Genomic DNA, 20,639 nt, shown 5'->3' with positions numbered 1-20,639 from the left:
AATGCAGATACTCCAAAATCTGAAATGAAATCTGAAATGCCTCTGGACCTAAGAATTTTGAATAAAGGATACTCAGCCTGTACTGAAAGCATCAGAATTTACCTCAGTGCTTTAAGAAAGGAGGTTTTTTCTGCTCTAGAGGTGAAGCAAGGTCTGATGCTATGAGAAAGGTAGAAGATTGACTCAATACTTCTTTTTGCCTGGTTCTGGGAGGACATCTCATATGTTAATAACTTATTAGGGGCACCACAAGTGCATACCTGTTATACCAAATCAGATCTGGACATCTAACGTGAATAATTCCACTGGTATATAATGCTTACCATTAAAGGTCTGCCTTTGGAACACCAAGCCGTACCTACTTTCTGCTCATCCTCTGCTCACTCTCTCATAGAATCCTGGAATTCCTTGACCCCAGTCATCATCCACATACTCCTTTTCATGAGCAAACATTTAGTGTTTTAAAGTCACAGGGTCGCTACGTGGACAAAGACTAAGCAACACAGTTGTTTTTACTCATGGAGAACATGTCCAGGAGAGCTTTTCCTCTGGCTTTTGTTTAATTGGGATAGGAGGAATTCATTCACTTATTCATTCAGCAAATGTTTTTTCAGTGGTCACTTATTTTTAAAATAGTTTCATTTTTATTGCGATATAATTCACATAGCATACATTTTACCCACTTTGAGTGTATAGTGTAGTGGTTTTTAGTATATTCACATAGTTAGTGCAGCCATCATCACAGTCAGTTTTAGGACATTTTCATCACCTCGGAAAGTAACCCCATAGCCTTTAGCTATTATCCCCTTATCTCTCATTCCCTCAGTGCTCACCCCAGGCCTAAGCAACTACTAACCTATTTTGTCTCAACATATTTCCCTATTTGAGACATTTCATAAGAATAGAATCATAGGCACATATAGGGTGTAGTCCTTTGTGATTGGCTTCTTTCACTGAGTGTAATGTATTCAGGGTTCATTCATGTCACAGTGAGTATCACAGCTTCATTTCTTTTCCACTCTGGCTTCCATGGCTCCATCTTGCTTCCAGAAGGTTAGATCAGTACAGTGAGGAAAGGAGTTGATTTAATCCGTATTGAGAGGAAGAAAAGTGAAATCAATTGATATTTCAGATATCTAAATCCATGGTGAGAATTATTTTACTGCAAGCCCTCATCAATTAAAAATTTTGCCCACTGTATAATTATTTATGAATTATATACCTGAACTGTATAATTATCTGATGGCTGTTATTTCAAATAAAATTGATAATTTCTCATTGTTTTGGTCAGCTTCTTGACAAGTCTTGTCCAGTGTCATTACAGATTTTAGCTTTAATGCAAGCTCTTAAAGGGTTGATATTAGAGGTAGAACTGTTGGCTTTGCCATTTTCTTGCTGTTTTTTGTGCTTACATTATTACTGTTATCTTCAGTCCACTTGGCATTCTTGACCATCTGGCATACAGAGCAAACGGGGGCCCCAGTGGCAATTTGTATGTTAAATATTTCTGGTAAAACTTAAAATTTTTCATATAAAAATATGTACTGACATTGTAGTATTTTCTTCCTGCTGCACCCCAGTGGATAATGCTATGTATTCTTTGTATGATGTGGGATAACCAACTATTCTAGATTGATGGCTGGGGAAAGTAAACGGGAACTCTATTCCTATTTGTTCCGATAAGATACTTCTGAAAGTGTGGCTGTTGATGTTTCATATGAAAGTTTTTTATGAGACCTGCAGATTATGCAGTATTCATGAGGATACTCTTCTTTTTTTTTTGGCTGGTTGGGTCGATTCTTTGCTGTACAGATTACTTGCAGATTGCTCAGAATCACCTGGGTTTGCTGCACACTGAGCTATGGGCTGAGGCTGTGTTTCACCCTTGTGTGGCCCAGCTAAATGACATCATTTGAGGTCGTGCTTCATGGTGACCTTGTGGCATCTCCTGTTCACCCCTCCTGTGGCCCTGCCCTCCAGCAGCTGTGTGGGAATTCTGCTCTCTTCCTTCTCTCTAGATTAGATGTCTGCACTAGGGCACTTGCTATTTTAAACCAAAGATGTACTGTGTGTGCAAGTGATGAAACCCCTTGAAAAGAAGGCTCTGTGCTATCTGAGACAGTTCTCAGTCTTTCACGAGCATGTTGAAAATTGGGCACCATCCAATTATTGACATATGATTGTAGATCTTGATGGCAGAACTCTGCCAATTCCCAGGGGGATCTCCTTGATAAGCTGTTCATTTGACTTGGGGAAGACGGGAGAGCAGTTTAAACTCAGCTCCAAATATAAGAACAGTTTCTTTAGCATGTGCCTGGGGCCAGCTTTGTTCTTCACTGAAGGAATAACCAAAGGAAATGGACTTGAATTGTTGAAAGAATTTAGGTTGGGAGAATTACTTCAGAGGGAGAGATTAATAAACATTGGAATGGTTTATCAAAGGAAAGCATGGAATCTGGTTATTTAAAGGTTTTTAAGAGTAAATTTGTATTTGTGTGAAGAGATTGGAATGCCTCATCTAGAGGGGTCCCAGACTTTGGGCAGTACCTATTAACTCCTGCTCCCCAACCGGCTTGCCTCCCCCACTCCTCACCTCTGAGGCAGTTTTCTTTTCTTTTCAGTAAGGAGCATACGGACCCTCCAGGTTCTTCAAGAGATTATTTTTCCCTTCCTGAAGGGAAAAATAAATAGGCCAGCACATAGATTATGCTATATAACGAGTCTCCTGTGTATCATTACAGTGTTGTCACCTCCATTCTCAATTATGGCAATTTTTGCTGAGGGCAGTCTGAGGAATGTGTGGAGCCCACAGCTCCAGGGGCTACTGAGATTCCATATGCTTTTAGTTTGTCTCTGCTTAGCCGCTGGAGTGCCTCTCTCAAGGTTGGTGGCTGAGCAAGTGGTGCTGTGTTCTCTCACATGCTGTTCAGGTGACTAAAATTCTAAGTACATGTTTCTCTGAGGAGCACCTTGAAGAAGGCGGGGGTGGGGGGTTGAGGGGGCGCCGTATATTGACTTTTTCCTTTGGTTTGAATGGGAAGCCTGGGATGCTTCCAGTGACTGTTTTGCTTGTTACTTTGCAAGAGAAGGCTAATGATAGAATTACAAAAGAAATGTTGTTTTTGCCTGATAATCTGAAATTAGAAGGGGGCCTTGGGATATGGAAAATGTGATAAGCTTATTAAGAATGCAACCTACCAAAAAATATTTGATAACACTGGAACTTATTTCCGGCATTTTCTGAAAATGGTGAAATTAAGGAAAGATGGCACTTTTCCAAGAGAAAAAGATACAGATTTTGAGATGTTATTATTCAGGTTTTCTTGCTGATTTTGCTTTTGCAATTCTGAATTCATGTAGTTTGTACCCTTTCCTCTAAAGCGAAACAAACCCCAAATGAAACAAACATAAAAACTGTAACCCAGTAAACTGAAGTAGGCAGGCTGTTAAAAGAAAGAGTTTTCCAGTTCTGCACAGTTACAGACAAATTTTCAAAGAAAATTTACAGTTGGGTACCTTACAGCCAGGTCTGTTGATTCAAAATCCTTTCAAACAAAGATGGCTTTTGTTCGCCAATTACGTGGTGTTTCAGAACTAAGAAGTTTTGTGCAGAATGAAAGGAAGCAGTTATTTCATAGTCATTTCTCCTATGTCAATAAGTTTTAGAACTTTGTAGACTTGGAAAAGTTAAAGACTGATGGTTCATTGACTACTATCTACATAAACAATATTAAATCTTTGTGAAAAGGGGACTTTGTTAAACGAGATGCATTTTATTTTATAAATTCTCTTAAGATTCTACTTTCCTGCTCTCTCCATCCATAATCTTGTCATTTCAATGTGAATGTAAATTCAGAGTTTCTCTGTAGAGCTATGTAATATTGATTAGGGCAGACATTCTCAAAGGCAGCAATTAAAAATTAGAATTGGAATAACGGAAGGTTTTCTTACTAGGGAGTGATTACTGGACATATGTAACACTATATGTAACACCAGAGACATAGTATAGTGATTTATGGTCGCCCTGCTTGCTTTTTATGTTGATTTTAAATGTAATAATGGATGAATTACACAATGTATTTAATCATAAGTCCAAAATGTCTTAATTATTTTTAAAAAATTAGAAATAGCTTCACTTTTAATTTCCATTTTAAGAAATAGGATACTAGTGTTGATGTATTTTGGTTATTATGTTCTTAGGAATTTTTCTGCCTCTTTTGGTGGCATTAGGTTTTGATTCAGTTGTCAAGACGTGATCCTGTCAGACTGATTTGTGGCTCTGTATCTGGAGCCAGAATTGAAAACCACCTTTGACTTTCCTGTTCTTCCTCTTCTGTTAACGGAATCATGCATTTGCAACTTCCCAAATAAACCTGTGATTCTTACAAATGCAAGTATCTGCTCTGCTTAGTTGATTAAAAAGGGCTAAGGAGGAGCAGGTAAGGGCGAGGGACAGGTCTTGAGCAGCTGCACCCGTTCACCTTGCATCAGGTGTCTGCAAAGTCTTCAGACCAAATACATGTTAGAGTCCCTTTCCCAATTGGAATCACTTACCCCATCATTTTTATTTTACCCTTTAGGCTTGAAAAAGTGTGTATTTAGCCATCAGTTCATTTTGTGTGGTCTGAGTTATAAAATGCCCCTGCTGGTTTTTCCATATGAAAAACATGGTTTTCATTTGTGGAAACTTATATAATTTTTTTTCTGGGCCTTTTGTGCTGCTTTAAATTAAAAGCAAATGTATTTCCCTCCCCTTCATTCTTGCTTCCCCACCCCCATCTTTGCATGTTCCAATTACAGAGTTGTGAAAATAAGTCATCTTTCGGCTTTTGTTACTTTAAAACAGCTATCGGTGATGTCAGAGTCAATACTAAAAGCATTAAGAATGCTGGCAGAATGTAATGCAGCTGCAATCCAACATGATGCTGGAAATGGGGTTGAGAGCATAAAGGCTTTCCATATTCCCAGGGCGCACAACTGCTTGCGGCCTTGGCTTTGATCTCTTCAAAGGCTGCTGCCTCCTCCTAGATGGAGAGACTTGGCTGCCACTCGCTTGCATTGAAAAAAGGCAGAGGTCTCTATTCAGGCAGAAATCAATCACTGTGCAGAAACAATTATGTGTAATTCAACCATCATGAAAACAGGACGAGATTACGGGTTTGTTACCTGAGTGACTGTGTGAAGACGGGGAGCAGAGAACACTGGAGTCCCGCTGACATGCCACATCTCGATGACAATTATAGACATATGAATGATGTGGCAGGCGGGGGAGGCACAATGACAAATACTGGTCACGCTGTCCAGCAGAGCAGAAAATGAGGTTACAATTGGGAGATAATGTTTGCATATGTAACCATATTTCAGCAAGCTGAACAACTTCAGGGAACAGACCCTCAAAACTCTTGTGAATATTTGTATGTACAGAGACTAGCATATGAATTTGATATTGGCTGAATTAGGACAAAAATAATCCTAATAATTTGAGGATTATACTGAAAGAGAGAAGGAAAGTGAATTTAACTTTGGTTTATTACACTTGCTAATTTGGAGTACATACTACTGCTAACACCAAACTCTGAAAACACAACTAACTTTCTAACCTAATATATATGGATCTCTCTTTAAACATCTTCTGGTTCAAGAATAACATTTTTATTTTGAGTCTGTAAACTTGTCTCAAAAAAGCATTATGTTTTTTCATCTTGATTGAGGCTTTTTGGGGAAATGATTTTTGTCAGTTGTACCATCTTCCCTTGTTTTCAGATTTAATTTTTGAAAAGCAACTTTCTCAAATGTGTTGAAGTTTCCTTTCACTGAGAAGAAAAGCAAGGCATTTTTCTAGGTAGGAAATAACTTTTTGCTTTAAGTACAAGTATGCTTAATCTTGAAGCCCTGGCATGCAAAGCTATCGAGGTATTTATTTTTATTTTAACTTGCTTCTTGTCACCTAACAAAGGCGTAGGAGTAACCTCGCACTTTGCTAGCTAACCTGACTCCGGGTGAGGGGAAAGTCAAAATAAGATGAAAACCTAGATGGCTGATTATAAAATGGTATTGCTTCTGCTCAGTTTGATACCCAGGCCTGGGTTTACCTTTTATGCTGCTCCAGCTTAGACATCAGAGGCGTGAGAGCTGCTTTGAGTTACAGATCTTCAAACAATAAGTCAAAACAAAAAATCAATCCCCTCCGGTCCCTGGGTGCAGTTATCGAAAGATAAAAGAGAAAAATAAAGTTATGCTAAAGTAGATAGAGGAAAGGAGCAGATATGCCAAGGAAACACGGAGGACAAGTGCAGAGTTGAAGTGGGCCTCATATGAGCCAACATCAATGAATTTTTATCTTATCAAAAAGTTTTAGGGTTGCCAGTTCTTTTCAAACTGGATCCAGTCTGCTCCAGGGCTGCCTGGAGCGTTGGCTTCAATGAAGTTGCTTTTCCCCCCTCCCTCTAAAATATAACCACATAGGAATTAGACTGCATTTCACTCAAGGTATAAAACTTGCCACAGACTTCGACGGCAAATTAGGGGTTTTGATAATCCCTTGATATTTTGAATATAAATTGAGGGGAGTGTGTGTGTGTGTATTTTTATGTTTATTGAAAGCTGAGATTTACATGAAAAGTAAGGCAAATCTCTATAGTGTGTTTTTGCTTCAAGCCAAATTTCTAAGGAGAGCTAGAAAGTCCCCATGAATTCTTTTTGAGGTAAGAAATCTGTGTTTTTCCTCTGTTTCTTGTGGGTAATGTCAGATATTTTTGGATATTAATTATAACTATCTAAACCATTTTAGATGGTATTTTAACATATGAGCCAGTATATATTTTCATGAATCCAAGTTATAGTTTGAAAAAAAAGCCTTACGTTTTTACATATTTTTAGAAAACAATAAACTAGTTTACTCAATTGTTTTACAGCTGTAAACGTTTGTGAGATGATCCTAGTTCCTCTATTAACGTCCCTAAAGGTCTCTCACAAAATGGCAGCACATATTTCATTCTTGTCCTTCCCTTTGCTTCCTCTTTGTTTTCCTTACCGAGAGAGTCATGTTCCTGAGCTAATGCCAGCAGGGCCAGCAGGGCCAGGGTGGAGGTCCAGGCTCTGCATCCACCTCCCTAACCACTGTGGAGCCCGGCTTGCACCTTGCCCTGTGATCTGTGCTGGACATAGTCACATTTAACAGCCCTTCAAGTTTCCAGGTTTTAAGGGAGAAAAGGATAGTTAGCTTGGCATTGTAGATGTAGATGCCATGCTATTTAAAGATGCATGTTCTATATATAAACTCTAGTTAATCATTTGACTAAAACCATCATAACTTTCCTTTGCATAGTTCAGATGATTCATTGTTTTGAAAACTATGTAAACTCAAATGGAAAACAACCACGCACTGATGGTTGCAACTTATATTTCCCAGTATAGAGTTAATGAGCAGAAAAATGGCAGAGCCACTTCCACACATCTAAGGCTGAACATTTTTTGGAACTATTAATGAATGTACTTTACTGTAAACATTGAAGCTTAGCAGTATGTTCTATAGGCCCTGAGAAGAGGGGAATGAAGATTCTTTCTAGTTTCTTACAATTATACCACGGCAGGGAATCTCAGTCTGTATTTTTAGGTCTTTGTCCTCCAACTCTCCTTCAGGCTTGGTTCAGCTAGCATTTCCAGTCCAGTCTCTCTTTACCATTTCCTATCCTTAATCCATCCTTGTTATCCTTCCAGGCTACTTAGAGGATGTTGTTACGAGTGGCTTCATGTTTACATGCAAGGAAGGGAAGGCAGAGGAGGAAAATGGGGCATGGTGGCACATGTAGGTCACATAGGCATCATGCGTCAGCAAGCTCCGTTCTGTCCCCCATGGAAGCATCTTTGAATTCCTGATGTTCTCAGCCCTAAATTCTCAGCTCTTCTATTCTCATATAGGCAGTGGCAACTTCAAGGAGTTTGGAGGAGTTGGGGCTAGCCCCCATAATCTCCAGCAATACCCTTCGCCACCCCAAATAAACACCTATGCTAAGTAAAAATATTCTTCAGATACAGCATTTACTTCAATCTTGCAACCAGATTGCTGTTCCTAAGCCCCCTTTGTGTAGAAATGTATATGCTAGGTAAGCTGTCAGGCATACTCACGTGCGTGTGTGTGTGTATATACACACACATACACACTTGTACATATAATGCAGTGTTTAAAGCTCATGAGTCAGATTGCCTGTGCTTGAATTTCACTGCCATGCAAGTTCCTAAAGCATTATAATGCTCACTTTCCTTATCTGTATAATGGGAGTAATCATAGTAGCGACCCATAGGCTTGTGTAAAGGCAATGCAAATACAGAGCATACTTGATACCTCTTTTTGTTGTTGGAGAATAACAATTCCATTCCACACATCATGAAAACATTATTTGCATTTCATTACTGACCTTTTGAGATGTACTCTTTCATCTATTTATTTTATACGTATTTGATATTCGAAATTCCACATTTGACCGCTCCCCAAGTAGAGGCCATGGGTGGAGGAAAGAACTGAGTCCAACAAGTCTCATCTAAACCTGTATTTCTGTTGAAGAAGCAAAAATAGGAGATTTTGTTGGGGTCGTCCTAAAGGCTGCATAATCATGAGAGAAAATTATGTGGTTAATAATTTGTTAACCTCTTAGGTTTCAGTAATTTGGAATTTAGGAAAGCAAAATCATAGTTCACATTTTTCCCTAGTCTTTTTAATGTTAATATACTAGAGGAAATTAGATATCTCTTTCAAAGGAAAAATGTTTTAAAATTAGGTGAGTGTTATATTTTGGCATGTTATATTGGGTTGATATATTCTATAGGACAATATTAAGTTTTTATTACGGAGTCTGTGAGTGTGTAACTCATTAACATTTGGAATGGTAACAGGAAAAGCATATTCAAATATTTTGAATCACAAAATATAAATTAGGATCTAAAATTTATAATATTCAGGGATATGATGGATGAGATGAGCAAGATTCAAGTTAATAGATTATTATAGTCTTCTGAATAGTAATAGTACCAGACTCTGGACAGCAAAGTAACCAATACCGTTCCTTCCTACATTCAGACTTTGCTCTTCTTCCCGCCAGCACACAGAGCCTCTAATCCTCATGCCAACAAATCAGTGCCACTTTCCTCTTTTCCTATCTTTGAGGGCATTTTTATCACATAAAAACTCCACATTGAAAAATCTAAGTTGTAGTATGAAGATAGCTTTATGATGTTTAAAATATTACTTGGACTTTCTGTTTTAATTGCTTTTTTGATTGCATGAATCAGTTTTTTTAGTGGTGATTTCTGAGATTTTGTTGTATCCATCACCAGAGCAGTGTACACTGTACCCAATGTGGAGTCTTTTATCCCTCACCCCACTCCCACCCTTTCCCCTGAGTCCCCAAAGTCCATTGTATTATTCTTATGCCTTTGCAATAGACTTTCTGTTTTAATAGGAAATTGCTAGCTTTGATGATTTGTGATGTTTTGTAAAAAATGTTGAAAATAACTATTTAAAAAACTGTTCTTCGTAGCTTCAAAATTCCGTACTGTTTGAAGAATAATTACAATACTTATTTAGGGAGAGGCACCAAATACATATTTTAACTAACATTAAAGTCAATTTTAAAGTACTTACAATAAAGAAAAAGTTGACTTTTTAATAAGCCAAAAGAAACTTAGTCTGGGTTAAATAGCTTTATCCTTAGCAAAAATGACCAGACAACCTCTCAGAATTTTAAAGGAAGACTTAGAGCCCTTATAGGTATCTATTTAGTTTTCAATGACTACATACTTATATAATTTCATAAAAATTATTGGAAGTTATTTCCTTTTTTACCCTTGGATATTTTGAGTTAGAACATTATTTTTAAAATCTTATAAGCACAGTAGGGTAAATAATCACAAACATTTATGTTTTTTAAAGAAAAAGACACCTTACTGAAGGGCAAATGACCCTATATTATTAGATTTAACTATTCAGTCACCGTAAGAATTACAATAGCATGTTTTATACAATGTGTGAATCGTAACTCTAGGTCTGCAGTTATAAGACCCCTGAAAGGCAAACTTCTGGCATATTTGATCATATGTATTGCTGAACTTTCCAGATCTGGGTGGGGTATCCAAACCTGGAATTGTTATAATACTATGCAGCATAAGCATCTAAAGTTTAAAAAAAAAAAAAGGAAATTTAACGAGATGAGAAGTATTTGAACTGGCAATATGCTATATAACTGTACATGTTTTTATAAAGATTAATCCTTTGATTTTAGAATACTTGGTCAAATAGCCAGTAGAATTTAAGTTTTGAAGGTTTGGGGGGAATACGCATATAGTAGAAGGACAAAGCAGAAATGGTTAAGAAAGATACGAGTTTTATAGCATGCTAAACCAACACCACATGAAATTTTATAGGTGCAGGTTCTTTATGGAACTTCTAATGTTTGCACATTTATTTTAGAAAAAATGAACTATGCTTCTGAAAGTTATTTTACATTTAAGTTCAGAGTTATTTCCTGTTTTCTTCTCTTGTCTACCATAACTTGTTTTGTTTTTTTCTACCTAAATTTTAACCCTTGAAAGATTTCATTATTTTCACATCACGTCATCACCTTCCCCTGAGCAGCTGAGACCAGTTTTTGCTCATTCAACCTGTTTGTGTAGTAATTTTGTGACTGATTTTCTTCATGTATGGGCAAGGAAGAAGTCATGCTGTTTGTACAGTTCACATTTGGGCAGGACTGGGGGAAAGGGGGATGAAGCCAAAAAGAAAAAGTTCTTGGAGCCAGCCCATGGGGTGCGTGGGAGGAGAGCAGAAGGAATCGCAGGCTCCAAGCGGGTTAGCTTGAAGGACTCACAGTGGATAATTACCTACACTATATGGCTGGAGGAGGGCTACAAGTCTCCACTTGCCTAAAAACAACTCCCCCGCTGGCAGGCCATTGAAGTGTCACTCAGCCAGCTTCCTTGCCCCCAGTTCCCACTGCTAGAGGCTCTCCATAGACAAAGCAGGGCGTTGTTGCCTAGAGGCCCCTGTTCTTGCCGGCTAGCAGACACAGCATTGTACCTCTCCTGGGGCATGCCAGTCCCCCAGTGGGAATAACTCCCTCCACCTTCACTCTCGCCATCCTGAGCCTCCACTGGAAGGGATGCTTGCATTTCAGGGCCATCACCAGAAATAGATGGAAGCGCATCTCCATCTGTATTTGAGCCTGCTATCATTTGCCTCCTCCTACCCTTTATCACTCTTCCAGGCTAAACAGTCTTAGTTCTCCGTGCCTGCTGGTTTCAGAACGTTTGCTGTTCTGGCCCTCCTCCTAGTTACATTCTTTGTTTTGGCCCAATAAAAGTTTGGGTTTTGAAGTACACTCAGTGCTTCAGATTGAGCTGGCCCCCACAGGATAGGAGTGGTCTGTAGCTTCCCTCATTCTGGATGTTTGAGTTCCATTAATGCGCTGCAGGTTTTAGAGTCTTAATAGCGTCTTGACACCTGGGCTCAAAGTAGATTTTAGGCAGCTAAAACTCCTGTCTTCCTCTAACAAGTTTGGTTTATGGACCCATCAACTTGCAATGTTTTATTGTAATCTATATTAGCACCCCCCTTCTCAATTCACTTGGTCACTTTAGTCATTTGGGGTCTTTTTGGACCTAGTGATGTAGTGTTTTTTATTCCTTCCATTTTCTTGTCATATGGGAATTTGAAAGGCAGGCATCTGTATCCCCTTTAAAGTCATTGATTAAAATGTATGAAGAAGCAGGGATGCTGGGTGGGTTATCATTACCCTTTGAGTATATGAAAGGGTTCTGCTTCAACTTGGGAATCAGATAAGAATCCTGGATCTCCCTTTGGCTTGCTATGTGACCTTGAGCCATTTACTTTAACTTCTCAGGGTTTTAATTTCCTCATGTATAAAATGATGTTACCTCCTACTTCATAGAGCAGAGTGAGGAATGGAGAGTATGCATGCAAACCATCAGATGTGCCTAGCACATTGTAATGGGCAATACGTGTTCTTTTTTATCCTGTTTTGGAATCACATTGATAGAGTTTAATCCTTCATCTGTATGTCTTGATGTATTTGGAATAACTCTGTGTGGCCCATCAGCTTCTCCAGTCTCCTCTTTTCTAGGATGGAGTGCCAGTGCTGTAGCCTGCTGCTCCAGTGCCCTGTATTATTCTACATTTGAACTTTAAATAAAGAAAGCAAGCTGCTCTGGATGAGCAGTAGAGCCCTACTCTAGCCCTCTTTACACTAGGTTAATTTGTCAGTTGATAATTTAGAAGTATGACGTGTGGAGGCACAGTGGATAAGGGAGAAGTGTAAGAGCTGTCTTCCAATAGTGGAAGGACTGCTAGCATGGAAGAGGAAGTGGACTTACTTGTGTATTCACTGAGGACAAAATAATATATGTCCACAGTTCTTTATTTGTAAATTTGGAATTGAAAGATATGTGAAAGTTGATTTTTTTTTTTTGGTAAATTTGGTGGCAAAATCCAACTTTAATTAATGTGAAGTTATTTAAATATACTCGTTAGCCCACTAATTGTGAATATTTGTATGCTTCACTGCAAAAATACAAATGTGTTTGATGATAGAGTGCTTCCCTGGACCCCACTGGGGAGAGTATAAAACACACAGTATGTGTGCCCTATCTAAAACCTGAAAAATTAAGTTGTAAGACGTGCAGCCCCAAGGATTTCAGATAAGAGATTAGGGGCCTGTACCAATGAGTAGATAGAAGTCTTGGCAAATAGAATCAAGTTTAAGGCAGACATCCTCACATATATGACAATAAAATGATATTATTTTCTGATGTAATGAATCTCAGACACAGAGCATTCATGGTGGAGGTGAGGGTTGCCATGAAACCATCTATTAAGGATGTTATCAAAGGAGTTTATTGAGTAGGAAACTGGACCTCTAAAGTCCGTCCCAACCCCGCATTTATTGATTTAAAAGACACAGTTTTGCCAGTGCAGTGGGCGCATGCCTGTAGTCTCAGAGGCAGGAGAATCACTTGAGCCCAGGAGTTCAAGTCCAGTTTGGACAACACAGCAAGACCCCATTTCCTTAAAGAAATTTTTTTTTTAAAGGACATAGTTTGTTTAGTCCTAGGTAGATGAGCTCCAACAGAGGTTTCTCTGATAGACTGAGCTTACAGCCCTGGCCCATTCTGAGAATTAGGCCATAAACTGAACATGGGACACTATGCTGGAGAGTATAGGCACCTAATGAAGGACGAGTCTGTAATTGTTTAACATGTATTACTTGTATTCCATGATTACATAGTCACTGTCACATTTAAATAAAAGTTACATGATAAACTCTCATTTAATAAGGTTGATCTAACCCAGTGGTTTTCAAAGTGTGGTCTCCAGATCAGCCACATTGGCATCACCTGGGAACTTGTTGCAGATGCCGGGGCGGGCGGATCACGAGGTCATGAGTTTGAGACCAGCCTGACCAACATGGTGAAACCCTGTCTCCACTAAAAATCCAAAAATTAGCCAGGCATGGTGGTGTGTGGCTGTAATCCCAGCTACTCGGGAGGCTGAGGCAGGAGAAGCGCTTGAACCTGGGAGGTGGAGGTTGCAGTGAGCCGAGACTGCACCACTGCACTCTAGCCTGGGCGACAGAGCGAGACTCCATTTCAAAAAAAAAAGAAAAAGAAAAAAAAGAAATGCAGATTTCAGGCTGGGTGCATCTGTAATCCCAACACTTTGGGAGGTAGGGGCAGGCAGATTGCTTGAACCCAGGGGTTGGAGACAAGCCTGGGCAACATGGGGAAACCCCATCTCTATTAAAAAATACAAAAAATTAGGTGGGTGTTGTGGTACATGCCTATAGTTCTAGCTACTCAGGAGGCTGAGGGGGGAGGATGGTTGGAGCCTGGGGAAGTGGAGGTTGCAGTGAGCTGAGATTGTGCCATTGCACTCTAGCCTGGGTGACAGAGCAAGACCCTGCCTCAAAAAAAAAAAAAAGGCAGATTTTCGCTCTCATCCCATATCTATTGAGAATGCTGTAGTTGAGGGTTAGAAACCTGCATTTTATTAAAATCCCTCCAGGTGATTCTGATGCAGGCTAGTTCAGTAAACAATATCAACTAGTTTTCATAAAGAAAACCTCTAGAGGGCCCATAGTGCCTGCACTCCAGGTCTCAAAGTATACTTTGAGATCTAGGTTATCTGCCAAGGTGCTATCCTGAAAGGACTCTAAATGAGACTCGAGATGCAAAAACAGAATAGAAGAGGAAAAAGGGATTCTAATTGGGACGCCAAGACAAAGCTTTCTGGGAAGTATGTGTTTTAAGACATGGGTAAGATTTTGAGGGGGTACAGAATGGGATAGTATTCCTTGCTGAAGGAAGAGAACAGTAAAACCTCTTCATTGGCTGGGGAACAGAATCGTCTCCAGAATGTCAGTGGGAATACAATACTAACAAGGGAGAGCTCCTATCAGCCAGACTAGTTAATTATGTTTTTTACATAATGTGAATATGAAATAAACTTTTTGGACCCAAATACCTGCCTTTATCCTTATTAAGGGTAGGCACATCAATCTAGTCCTGTGATACATTTTGGATTCCTGAAGCTGTAGCCCCATTGCCTAATTAGATCCTCATCCAAATTGTCAATAAAAACGTTTACCTTGAATTTGAAATTTCCTTCCAGATTGACCTAAATCCTAATACTGCTTCAGTGCATTTTGTTGCACTAGAAAGAAATAATCCTGATTTCATATGTGGTTTTATACAACCAGTATTTCATTGAAACTCACTATTATATCACCATACCCTATACAACGCACCTTAGTTTTTTTTACTGGGAGTTTTTACATTTTAAGCTTTTTATGAGATATATTTGATACAATAAGCTGCATAAAGGCAGGGTTTTATCTAGGACTCTTAGCATGTCAGAAACTAAAAAAAAAAATTATGTTTCCAAAGAGCCCATGTCTCATAGAAGCCATAATTGTGCCTAGTAGCTTATATCAGCTTGTGTACTACTCAAAAACACAGGCATTTGGTGGGTATTCAGCAACCTTGTTTTTCAGACTATGTAGGCAATTTGTGGAGATTGGCTTTGATGCCGTTGCTTGAGTTTAGAGTGTTTCCAAATGTATTTCAGCCAAAATTATGTCCAGTGATATATGGAAGTGTGTTTTTGTGGTGGTCTTTTGCATAGCTGTGTAGGCGTTGTGTAGATACTCTTGAGTAGATTTTTATTTAAAACATTTTTTTTTTTTTAGAGATAGGGTCTTGCTCTGTCACCTCACCCAGGCTGGAGTGTGGTGGCACCATGATAGCTCACTGCAGCTTGGACCTCCAAATTAAATGCCTAGCTAATTTTTAAAACATTTTTAAATAGAGACGGGTCCTTGCTATGTTGCTCAGGCTGGTCTCAAACTCCTGGCCTGAAGTGATCCTCCTACCTTGGCCTTCCAGAGCACTGGGATTACAGGCATGAGCCACTGCTTGAGTAGTTTAAATTAAAATAAGCTGGATATAGTGGCGCCACCTGTAGTCCCAGGTGCTCTGGTGGCTGAGGCGGAGGATCACTTGAGTCCAGGAGTTTGAATTCAGCCTGGAAAATACACTGAGACTCCTCAAAAAAAAGATAAATAAAAAATAACCTGGGAGGAAAGATACAGTAGTTTGGTGAAAAGCTTCCTAGGTGATTTAAATTAAAGAAAATATTTCTCTTTAGCACCTTACTACCACCACCACCAAAATGCAGTAGTTTAATATTGTTCAAGAAAAAAAATTTTGTATGCCTCATTAATTTTCTTTCTTTACTTGTTAGTGGAGTGTCTAAGTTCTAAGAAGCAACTTGGGAAGGGCAAGGAAGGGAATGTGTTATTTTACATTTAGTAGCAATTTAACTGGAAAGTCTTTTTTTTTTTTGAGTCGGAGTCTCACTTTGTTGCCCAGGCTGGAGTGCAGTGGCATGATCTTCGCTCACTGCAACCTCTGCCTCCTGGGTTCAAAGGATTCTCCCACCTCAGCCTCTCTAGTACCTGGGATTACAGGTGCACACCACCACACCTTGCCTTTTTTTTTTTTTTTTTTTTTTTGTATTTTTAGTAGAGACAGGGTTTCACCATATTGACTAGGCTGGTCTTGAACTCCTGACCTCAAGTGATTTGCCTGCCTTAGCCTCACAAAGTGCTAGGATTGCAGGCATGAGCCACCACGCCTGGCCTGGAAGGTCTTTTGATGAGCCGTAAAGAGTTAATAATATCATCTTAGGCTGATAGTGCAGCATCATAGGGCTGGCAAGTAACATAAGAGAGCATTCTTGTGCCTTTAAGGATCTCATCAATACTATCCAGGTAGATAGTTATCTGTCAGACTCTTAATGGTCTAATTTAAGGAGAATCATATAAGCAGTCTTAAATAACTGGTTCTGGTCACCAATGTTATCATCTGTCCTCCTCTTTTTTTAGCCTTAATTCCAATTGCTGCTCTGAATGTCCTTGTATGAAGGAAGTGATTTGAAGGGCTATTTTAGCTCACCCTAAAACTCAAAGGGAAGTATATGAAGTAGTATTTTCCTCTAGGTGATTATTGGAATTGATCTTATGGAAGAAAAGAAATGAAAAGTGGGATCACTATTGAATACCTTGGTTGTCATTCACCCTGTAAATACTATCTTTACTCATAACACAGCTTAAGAGGACCATGTTTCTTTCCTAAATAGACACCATTTGTTATTGGTACTTGAGAAACACTAAGAAAATTGTTCAAAGCATACACAGTGTGATTCCTATGTGTAATCACAATGTGATTATACCCTACTAAGTACCCAAATTTGTATCACATTTTTTGTGCCTAGGATTTGCAGCCACCTTTTACTAACATAAACTAAGCCTGTTTCTAACTTTATTCAACAATTAGAATGCCAAGGTATGACCTTTTTATTAATGAGGAATATTTTGTTGTTGAAAAGACTTACAGAGAATGAGTAGAACAACCTTAGTTTCGTTGTTTATGAAGTGGAACATGCTGGCAAGGTTTTTGTTCTCTATCTGGAATTTTCTCAGAATCCAGAAAAGTGTTGTTTTACTTGGATTCTTCTCTCTCTCCTTTGCTTCTCCATTATTCATGAAGGACCATGTTTTTATAGAACAAAGCATTCAAAATTTATGCAATCCATACATGGTTTGAGTTTCTAACTATTACAGGAAAAATTATTACCCTGAGGCTTAGAGAAACTGTGATTCAGTGATATTTTTTCTTCCTAAAATTATAATTTGCTTTGGAATTCCAGTGCTCTTGGAATGCCTAGAGATAAAGAAAGCATTCTAATTAGCCACTGGTTCTTGGGAATGGAAAGGGTTTGTGTTTTTTGACCTCCTTCTAGTGATTTGGTTGACTAATCTACATTTTATGGTAGAAACAATGTGGAGTTGACCAGAGCTCCATATACTCAGAAGGACTTTGAAGTGACCCCAGTCCTGCAGAGGTGTTAAAAGGAACTTTCTGCTGTGTATTCCCATAGAAGCAGCAGATTCAGTAATGTGAGGACTTTGAGGAAGAATAGAAGCAGAAGGGATGTCCTGATTCAGCTTTGAGTGGTGGGAAAGGAGGAAGTGATGAAGCTGGTGCCCAGTGGACCCTCTCCAGGATTTTTCCTGGCCTGATTTTTTAAAGTAAAAATGTTAGCCTGTAATTTGGTAAATATTCTTTCATCTGTAATAATATTTATTTGATTGTTAGAGACAGCCACTTATGATGGACATTTTTATGGGTTTCTTCTCTTCTTCTTTGTCTTTTAATCTCTATTAAACCAACAACAAAGGAAATATATTTAACTGTACTGCCCTGATAGAGAACTCTTCTCATGATTTACAATTTTTTCTAGTCCTGCCCATATACATAGGTATTGTGTACATTTTTTAGTCTTCCCTGATTAGGATTATAATAATCAATAGGTTCATACCGATTATCTTTTCAATAGGTATGGCTTCTGTATCTCTATGTATTTGTTTGCTAGCTCAAATGAACATATTTTACATGTTAGAAAAGAACTCCTTTAGAATCAGCCTTAAAATAAGTAATGTCTTTCCAAAGGGCAAAAGAAAGTCTAAATCATAACTTCAGTCATCAGTTTATCGTAGAAAAAAAAAAGCCCTTCCTCAGTCTGCTTTTTTCCCTTGAGAATTTTAATCCCACCTTGTTTTTCTGCCAATGACTTACTGATATCTTGCCAAGCTTTTATGAAGTTTTTTTAATGATAAATAATTTTGTTTATGTTGTAATCATTGACATTTAGGAGCTCTTGTTCCACTTTGTTCATCTTTTTGTTGTTTTTCTTAAACCCATAACCGGTATTTAGAGGGCAGGACTGAAGATTCTTGTGAAGGTCCTGACTTGATTGCTGGACTCTGCTGCCACTAGTAAAATTTCCTTGGTGAGAACTCTGCTCCCTCCCAAATAGGTGAATACTCTCACTTTTATAATAGAGTTTGCATGTGTATTTATTTTGAGAGTCTGCCATTCTCTCCTGAGAATGGTACATAATGGTACATATTTATTATGTCTTTGAACTAATGCACTGAACTTACTGGTATTCACTGCATTTATCAATTCAAATAATGCAGTGAATACCATTATTTGACACAATAAATATAACACATAAGCAAACCTCCAGTGGTTGGAGAGTTAAGGAAGTAGAGCCTATAGGGCTGAAATGGTCAGGACAGACCCTACAGAGAGGATTCAGGGCCATGTGGAAACTCCAGAAAAAGGGATGCAAGGACAAACACCCAATCCCTGACCTCGTTCTTTTTGCCTAGTCCCAAACCCTTCAGATCTTAAATTTCTGTTTCCCATAATCCAGACTTTTTGTCTTGTACGAGTTACATACCCCACTGTTGCATCTCTAAGTTCTCTTGACTGTAATTTTCCTACTATTTATATTCCTAAAATCTTTGGTTTCCTACAGTCACGATAATTTATTTTCCGCTTAAATAAGTGAGAAACGGCTAGATACTCTGCCAAAGTAAGTGAGATGAGCTATAAAACCTGTTCAGAATACTAGCAGTAGTCCCACTGAGGTGGTTTTCAAGTAGAAGGGGAGAAGGAGAGAGAACATAACATTTATGTCAACACGATAGTAATTGTACATAATTTGTCATGAGTGAATCCCTGGGTTTGCTTCTTTCTTGCCACTTCTTTCTCCAGTTCTCTCTTTAGCCTATCCCTGGAGAGTCACATGAGATTCAGCTTCAGTGATATATATAGCAGCATTCAGGCGGTAAACATTTCCGTAGATGCACAACTTTATAAATAACATAAGTAATTTGTAGATATTTTTATTCCTTTAACAGTCTCCTAGATTAAAGGGTTTTGACATGACATGAGGAGCCTTCCCAAAAAATAACCCAAAGAATTAACTTGTTAAATGAGAAGTCCCACGTCTGATCACTGAGCCTCTCCCCAGTTTTAGCATTCTGTTCTTGGCCTCTGGGCCTTCACCTGCACTGTTCTTTCTGCCAAAATGAGCCCCCATTACACATGAAAAACTCCTACTTCCAGCTCCTATGTCTCCTGAGAAGCATTCTTCTAGCCCCTCATTGGCCATATAATTACCCCTGTAGTATTTAGTCGATGTCTCACATACAGCATTTTCCACATTGTATCGAACGTTGTTCATTTACATCTCATCCCCCTCATTAGACTACATACAGATTCTTAAGGACAGAGATCATGTTTGTATGACTAGCCCCTAAAATAGAGCTACACACACACACACACACATATCAGTAAATAATAGAGTAAATGAATGACATTTTCCACCTATTCTTTTTTTTTTTTTTTTTTTTTTTTTTGAGAGAAAGTCTCCCTTTGTCACCCAGACTGGACTATATTGGCGCGATCTTGGCTGACTGAAAACTCTGCTTCCCGGGTTCAAGCAATTCTCATGCGTCAGTGTCCTGAGTGGCTGAAACTACAGGCATGCACCATCATGCCCGGCTAATTTTTGTATTTTTTAGTAGAGACGGTGTTTCACCGTGTTGGCCAGGCTGGTCTCGAACTCCTGTCCTCAAGTGATTTGCCCTCCTTGGCCACCCGAAGTGCTGGGATTACAGACCTGAGCCACCATACCTGGCTGCTTTTTCCACCTAATTTTTATTAAAAAAGAATAAAAAATCAGGAAATGAGTATTTTGAGAAACTATTAAGTTATAATTTATCCTAATTCATGATTATTCCAATTACATTTTATCCTGGTTCTTTTAACCACTTTTCTTCATTCCTATCACACCCTAATGTACATACCAAAGACACAAGAAGATCAAATTCTGTAATCAGTTTAAGTCCTAGTTGGGGACTTAGATGAAAAATTTTCAGTGGAGAGATTGCTAAAACTGACTAAAATGACTTCTAAAGACTTATAAAAATATCCATGAAATCTCTGGTTTTTTTTATTACTGTCAAAAATCTAGAATTGGCTTCTTATTCATGTGTATTTTGCAATTAAAGAAACTTATAACTGGAGCTTTAAGTCCTTAGTGGAAAATGGAAGAGAGTTTCAGAACATAGTTATGACCACTAGACTCAGGAATAGGACTATTTCCTGAAATAAACAACAAAAGTAAAAAAATTCCCTATCCTAGTAAAGTTGTTTCA

At 38.6% G+C, this 20,639-nt stretch overlaps 1 protein-coding gene and 1 long non-coding RNA gene across 16 annotated transcripts in view; one reads left to right on the top strand and one right to left on the bottom strand.

Annotated features, from left to right (window-relative positions):
* The window catches only part of LEF1 (lymphoid enhancer binding factor 1), a 120,084-nt gene that overhangs the window by 21,081 nt on the left and 78,364 nt on the right, over nt 1-20,639 (top strand). The window lies entirely within an intron of this gene.
* Nucleotides 630-17,269, bottom strand: LOC129143758 (uncharacterized). The gene is made up of 5 exons (XR_010156662.1): nt 16,961-17,269; nt 8,418-8,554; nt 6,093-6,194; nt 2,594-2,671; nt 630-2,336 (listed from the first exon to the last, which is right to left on the bottom strand). It is a non-coding gene; the product is annotated as an uncharacterized LOC129143758 (long non-coding RNA).

The sequence above is a fragment of the Pan troglodytes genome, chromosome 3, assembly GCF_028858775.2.
Source record: "Pan troglodytes isolate AG18354 chromosome 3, NHGRI_mPanTro3-v2.0_pri, whole genome shotgun sequence".
Classification (NCBI taxonomy): domain Eukaryota; kingdom Metazoa; phylum Chordata; class Mammalia; order Primates; family Hominidae; genus Pan; species Pan troglodytes.
Note: the sequence above shows the minus strand (reverse complement) of the source record. Positions and strands in the feature narration are given on the sequence as shown.